Genomic DNA, 7,019 nt, shown 5'->3' on the forward strand with positions numbered 1-7,019 from the left:
TTAAAAAAAGTAACGTGACGTTCAATCACGTTCATCGTTACGTTCACGTTAATAATATGAAAACTGAATCGTTAAGTTCAGCGATCGCGAAACATATGCACAACACTGTACTGTACAGCCACTGCAGAGGGGCTGAAGAGCCGCGTTCGGATCCAGAGCCGCGGGTTGGACACTGTGGCAGCAGTGTCCATCCCTTTTAGCTGTCCTCTGGAAACTCTTCCGTTGTGTTGTCGCCTCTATTTGCTGCGCGTTCGTCTATTTGCAGCCCATGTGTCTATTTGCAGCGCGTGTGTCTATTTGCAGTGCGTTTCTGTAATGTGTTGTGTTGTGTTGTGAAATTGATGAAGATGTTTTCTTACTTTGCTTGTGTTTTGTCAACTTGCAATTGTTTTGTCAACTTGCATGTGTTTTCTTAAGTTGCTGTTCGTTGAGCTCTCAGGGCCACCGTAGTAAATCCATACTCATGCTAAATGGTTAATTTATATGATATTATGTGTCCTTTAATATGTGATGAAGCCGGTGAATAAAAAATATAAAGATGCCATCATGGGCTTATAAACCTGCTCCAGCCTTCAGAAACACAGAGGTCCACAGACAATTCTCCAACAGCCAGATTGCAACCCTATTAAATCAACCACTCTGCTCAGACAAATTAAATCATCTGCTGAAACTGGAGCGAGGCCAAGTTTACATAAATAAATTAAGAAACAGATTCACTTGCATCCCCTTCAGTGAGTGCACCTGGATTCCCTTAACAGGAAAATAGCTTAATTTAACTGATAAGGACCTTTAAATAAATTGTGCTCGAATTGTGTTTGATTCAGATGGGTCTTAAATATTCGGGCCTTGACAATTTATTGTATTGGTCATTGTGTGCAAGCTCTTTGTTACTTGAAAGTAAATATGGAAAAGGAGTGTGTGGTGGTGGTGGGGGGGTATATATCTAGCTAATCTAGTACAAATCTGTAAATTGTCAGCTCAAATTACTCCCATTAGCCTCAATGTTGATATCTATTCCGGATATCCTCTGCTGCAACATTATTTTCACACACAGTAAATATTGACAGACTAGAATGGGGCCCTTGTGTTTAAATCAGTGATTACCAAGGAGCTGCTGCCTCAGGGGGAACCATTACGTGTGCCAAGCGGATGTAGAAAGTTTGTGGAGTAGCTCAACTAATTAACTATATCTTGATCTCCAAGATGTTTGGAAAAACCTAGCTGACAAGTACCTCAACGAACTGAGAGCAAGTGTACCATGGGAACTTGTTGGTGGTAACAGTATATACTGATTTAGTTTAGGGGGTTTTCTGTTTACTGCACTTTGACAGAGAGATCATCTCAACCTGGGAACTGTGAGATGCAAATGAGTGTATGAAATCTTTAGTTAGTAAGCAATAAGGTTAGTTTCAATAGATAGATAGATAGTAGATAGAATTTAACTAAAAGCAATGTAAAAACAGTTAAATGTGACTAAAAGTAATACAGTTTAAAAAGGTAGCTAAGACTCAATGTAAAGATCAACAACACATCTCCACTTCCTACCACTATCCAGAAATAAAGCTAAAATATCCCGGTGACGAAAGCCGGCATATTGCGTTTTTGGATTCTACATAAGTTCAATCAGGACAATGATCCTCAGTAGCAAGGTCCAACACACTTAACACATTATAGGTCAGTCCCAGCTGTCAACCATGGTGTTTCACCTCCTTGTTAGAGAATCAAATAAAAAATAAAAAAAAACTAACCCCGAGAGAAGAACACTTGAACAGCAGTGTGATAAAGACTACCTAAAAATACAGAAACCACCTTGGAGACAATTTGGCATTATGTCCTATACTGCAGTTGGCCACCAGGTGGCGCTCATGACACTTTGGCATGACTTTATAGGGTTGCAGTCATGTCATCCATCTCTTACAGCCCATGGCCAATACCAATGGATAAGTAGTGAAAAAGTTCAAAGCCATGACTTAAAGTAGTTAGCTAATAACTGATATGCCACTGTATCGGTTGAAATTATTAACTAAGAAATGGATAAAGGATTATTTAACTAAAAGTAATTCATAAATAGATTAAATAGATTAAAAGAAAATAGTGGTGGAAATACCAACGCAACATTTACCAAATCAAGCTTAATGCTGAAAATCCAGAAGTATGATGTATAATTGTAACAACACATCCACTTAATGTCCATCTAACAGTTGTCTATGTAAAAAAAAAGCCTGGCAACCACTGAAATCATGCAAGACATATAACCTGCGCTGATAGCATGATGTTAAAACATGCAGACACACACCTACATATCAGAGAGAAGATAACAATGTCAGTTACTGAGCTTCGTCTTAAAGGCAGCCGCCAGATTCAACAGAGAGCTGCATGAGACTGTGAGTGTAGATGGATGAGGCTGTTTGATTGCTTGTTATCCAGGTGGACTGCTCCAAGGTTATTGTGTCACTGCATCTTGCCTAATTATGTAAAGTCAAAGCCAAAGTCTTTCCATGTCAGAATTCGTTAGGCTTTGCAAGGACCCTCCCCCACTGCTCCAGTCGCTAAACTAGGCAAATGCTGGGAAGTTATTAAAAAGCACAACCCCAGAACTCCAACTGAGCTTTGTTCAAAGGCCTTGCATGTCAGCGAATGTCTTTGGCACGATAACTGTGTTGTCAAGAAAATAAACTCTATTCTCTCAGTTTTCTGAAGGCTGAATTTCGAGCAATATAGCTCAAAACCAGGCTGAAGCCACGTTATACTTATTCGTTTCATTCAGTGTCAGCGTCTGTGTGCACATGTACTGCAGGTGTGCAGTTATCGCCTTTGTTTCATAAAATACTCAATTTCATTTCCCGAATATGCTAAGATGGATAAACGCAATTATAATTTAACATCCTAAAAAGGAAGGGATATTGTAGCAAACATTTCATTATCCTGGCTCTGAAGAAATTGCATTATGAATTAAAAGCAGGGTTTGAAGTGAGGGGTTCAGTGACACTGTGAGAATTCCCATTAGTGGCCAACGAAATGAAAGATCCTTCATCAAAGCTTGAGATGACAGCACAGTATCATTCACTTCAAGCAGCTGGATGTGTCTTCTTTCTGCACAAATCTCAGATTAATGATTATCGGTAGTTCTCTCACTCTTTTTTTCTGTGATTATTTAATCCACATGTAGAGAGTAAATTTCAACATACCCCCATTCATAGACACTTATTCCACTGAGGGAGATTCTTCAAGTGGTTTTGAAAGTGGATCATTTTAGAAAGCTTAAACTCTGCTGCAACTTAATCACTTGTTTTCTTTATTTGTCCTGCAACATGCAAAAATATAAAATGTGAAAAAATGACCCCAAGGGTATTACACTTTAATGGTGTTATTACAGCATACAAGTACAATTAGTTCATCAGCAGAATGAGGAGACAATTTCCAGTGGCTCAGCTCTATTTAATGGCAGTCCTGGGAACGCTGGCACAGCAGAAATAAGACCCTGTACCAGAGAACTGCAACAACAGATGACATTTAGAACCATAAATATCTTACTTATAAGCTTTGATTAAAGACAGTGTGAAAAAACGTTGGTTAAAAAAGAGAAAGTATGAGAGATAAACCTGTCTGTATTGGACAATCATTTATAAACGCAATACACCGGCTTCCTTCACTCTAATTTACAATTACAGCAAATATTTCGGCAGAGAGGCTTAATTTGGATGCTGCTGCTTTATTAAATTCTGCAATGTGCTATCATAAAATAGGTAAGTTGGTGGAGATAAGATGATGTATAGCTCCAGTAACACCCATCTCACGGCATCAATTATCCTGTGACAGTTTCACGGTTGTCAGGCCACCCATAATGATATCCGATGGGTCAACTTGAAATTGCACAGGTGAGATGGTATGTCATCCTGACATAAGGACAATGGGAGCAGCATGAGCATTGATAGCTGGACAATTTATTCAGGGGTTTTCTATTTTTTTGGGCTCCGAAACATTTTTAGCAAGCGTGAAGATCATTCACTAGAGGTAAAATAGTATAAAGGTTCTAGATGTTATAAATAGGGCGTTGTCAGTTCAGTTTGAAGGGAAATAAAAAAACTGACTCTGAGAATCTTGACATATTCTCACTCACTTTGAAAACAGTCATCCACATTCCTGAAAGAGATTATCGGGGTTGCCATGGCTGCATGGTGAGGAGCCCTGCTGCGTATTTAACCCCACTAATTTACGAATCAGACTCTGAGTCATTTTTGCTAGGTGAAGAATCTTGTAGCCTCTGCCACTGCTGCCTCGTTGTTGTCACTCGTTTCAAATTATAAATGCTTTTTGCAATGTATTAAATGAATTACCGGATGAGCGAGGTAAGACAAGGAGAGTCTGTGGGTGGAAGCTAGATCAAGGTATTGCATTCAAGACAAATTCTCAGAGGGTTTAAAAGAAAACAGACTATTTTTTTTCTGTGGAGCAGAAAAAGCTCTTCCATGATTCGTCTGCAGTTTCCTTGTGTAGCTCAGCTCCAGTAAGTTCCAGAGACAAGTTCTATGGTGTGTTTAATGCTTTCCCACCATCTGCTGCAGACATATAGTTAGCGTGACTTCATCTTACTGCATTGCATAAGAAGTGAGAGGTGATCATTACTTCATTGGCTGGAGAGATTCATAAAGATGAATAACTAACATAATCAAGGCAATCAAACAGGCATGACATTAGCTGGCATTAAATCAAAGGTTTAAAAGACACCATTTAAAACACATCCATCCAGTGACAAGCGTCTGAAAATGAACCTATTCATGGATAAAAACAGTTTTTTAACCAAAGCTTTGCTTATGAGCCTTTGTCAGGCATTAAATTAAGAATAGAAAAAGAACAGATAGGAATAAAGATATAATACAAATCTTAATACTCGATAGATTTTGACATATGCTCTTTGTCTGATTTAAGTATATTTGTATATATGTTGTGTAATTGACTTTTCAATTGTTTGTTGAGGACAGATTTTCTAAATTTCATAAGAGGAATTCAATGTGATATTGCTGAAACTGACCAGGAATTCAACCTTTTCATTAACATGCCTTCGTCTTCCTGCCCATCGATCTGAGATTATCCACCTGCAACAAAAATGAACCCATAGGTCATCCATTGTTGTGAATTTGTCTGACATTTGTTAGATTGTTTTGACCCATAGACACTGTTCTTTCATTTATCCATAACCATTCCACAAGCTTAACTGTGCTAACTATTGTTACCATGACAACAAAGGTCTTCTTACCTGAAGGAAATACTTACAGAACTATGAATTGCATAAAGGTGATGTCTCACAATTTCGATGCAACAAACTGCAGATTTTCTAATTAGACCATTTAACTTAATAGAGCAAATGATTCCCTTTTCCTCTGGTTCTGTTACTGAGCTTCTTATGTGCAGGGATGCTGAAATGAGTAGCTGCAGCAATGGACACTTTGTGGATAATGATGTGTTTTGTGAGCTTTAGACCATGTAAACCTGTTAAAGTAATAACCCAAATTAAAAGATTAAACATGAATATGAGAATAATGTCTCTTTCAATGTATTAAGTTTCTAGTTGAATGTTTGGTCCTCAAGTCCAGACCTCAGTATTTTTTCTGAAGTATAATAACAGTTATGAACCAATTGCCTGAAATAACCCTGCTGATCACCAGTGTCACTGCTTGTGTGTGTGTGTGTGGGTGGGTGGACTGAACAGGAAGGAAGAAACAGGACAAGAGGAGGAGACTGAGATAACTAGAAAGAGAGACGATGAAGAAGGATTAGAAATGCCTCCTTGTGCTGTTGAGCACAAATAAACCCTGACCTGATCACATTCAACATTGAAGGTCTTATAACCATTGAGTTGTATGTTCTTAACAGTGAAATCTATAGGCTCAGTTTAACTAACCCTGTACAATTATAGTGTTATTGTATGAATAAATTATTGTGTAAAACATATTTACTTACTTGTATACTGTAAGACATCTTCATTACTGCTACACAGATAATCTCTGCAGTTGTTCATAAGCTTTAAAGCAGGGGTTAATAATAAAAAAAAACTTAAAATGCACATATGTTGATAGAATAAAGCAATATTTTCTCCTGTTTACTGCACTGTATTTTGAAACATTCAATAAATATATTTTTAAAAACAATAATGATCTGTTTCTAAGGTTTGTGATTTTTATTTATGCAAAATATTGCCACTAGAGTAATGTTTAATATGAAAATGTGCTACCCAAATTTATGTTTTGTATACTCTATATACAATATCTAACTATATTTATGGTCTACCAGTTGTGCCCCTTTGAGGGATTTTGCATATTATATAACATATGTTCCCAGATTATTATTTTTTTATTCTGTTGATTTTGTTGCCGGTTCTTCATTGATTCAGCGTAATATGTTTGGTGTTGCATTGTTTTTATCAAATTGAAACTTTGAAATAAGAACAATTTGAATTAAAAAAAACTAAAATAAAAACAAAGGTACTCTTTACATTTAAAATACAAACATCCAGTACTGACCTACTTGAAATAAAGCCGTCCGTTTATGAAATCAGTTTTATATGCTTCAAAAGCCAAGTCTCAGAACTCCTCTGTGGTCACGATACTTGTACTAAACAGTGGTTGTTGATTTTTTGCATCTTCTTTTTGGACAATGTAATGAGGCATGCTAATTGACCAGGAGAAGGCACTTCATTTCCCAGCTTAAACCCAGAAATTGTCATGTCTTTAGTGAAGGTGGGAAGCTTTTTACAGTGTATTGTATTCAGGCTTTTCTGTTTACGGCTCCGTCACGACGTCACACACTAGCAACCGTTACAAGGCATTATCTTGGTATGAAAACACAGACTCATACGCACGCCCACACAAACACAGGCACAGATACACAAACAAGCGCAAATAACCAGGCTCAGCAAACCAAACACATTTTCCCGGAGAAGGAAATCCACAAACACACACAAACAACTGACATGTTTTTTTTTCGTGGCTACCTGATTAAATGCATCCAAATGCATTGTC

The sequence above is a fragment of the Platichthys flesus genome, chromosome 3, assembly GCF_949316205.1.
Source record: "Platichthys flesus chromosome 3, fPlaFle2.1, whole genome shotgun sequence".
In the NCBI taxonomy this organism is placed as follows: domain Eukaryota; kingdom Metazoa; phylum Chordata; class Actinopteri; order Pleuronectiformes; family Pleuronectidae; genus Platichthys; species Platichthys flesus.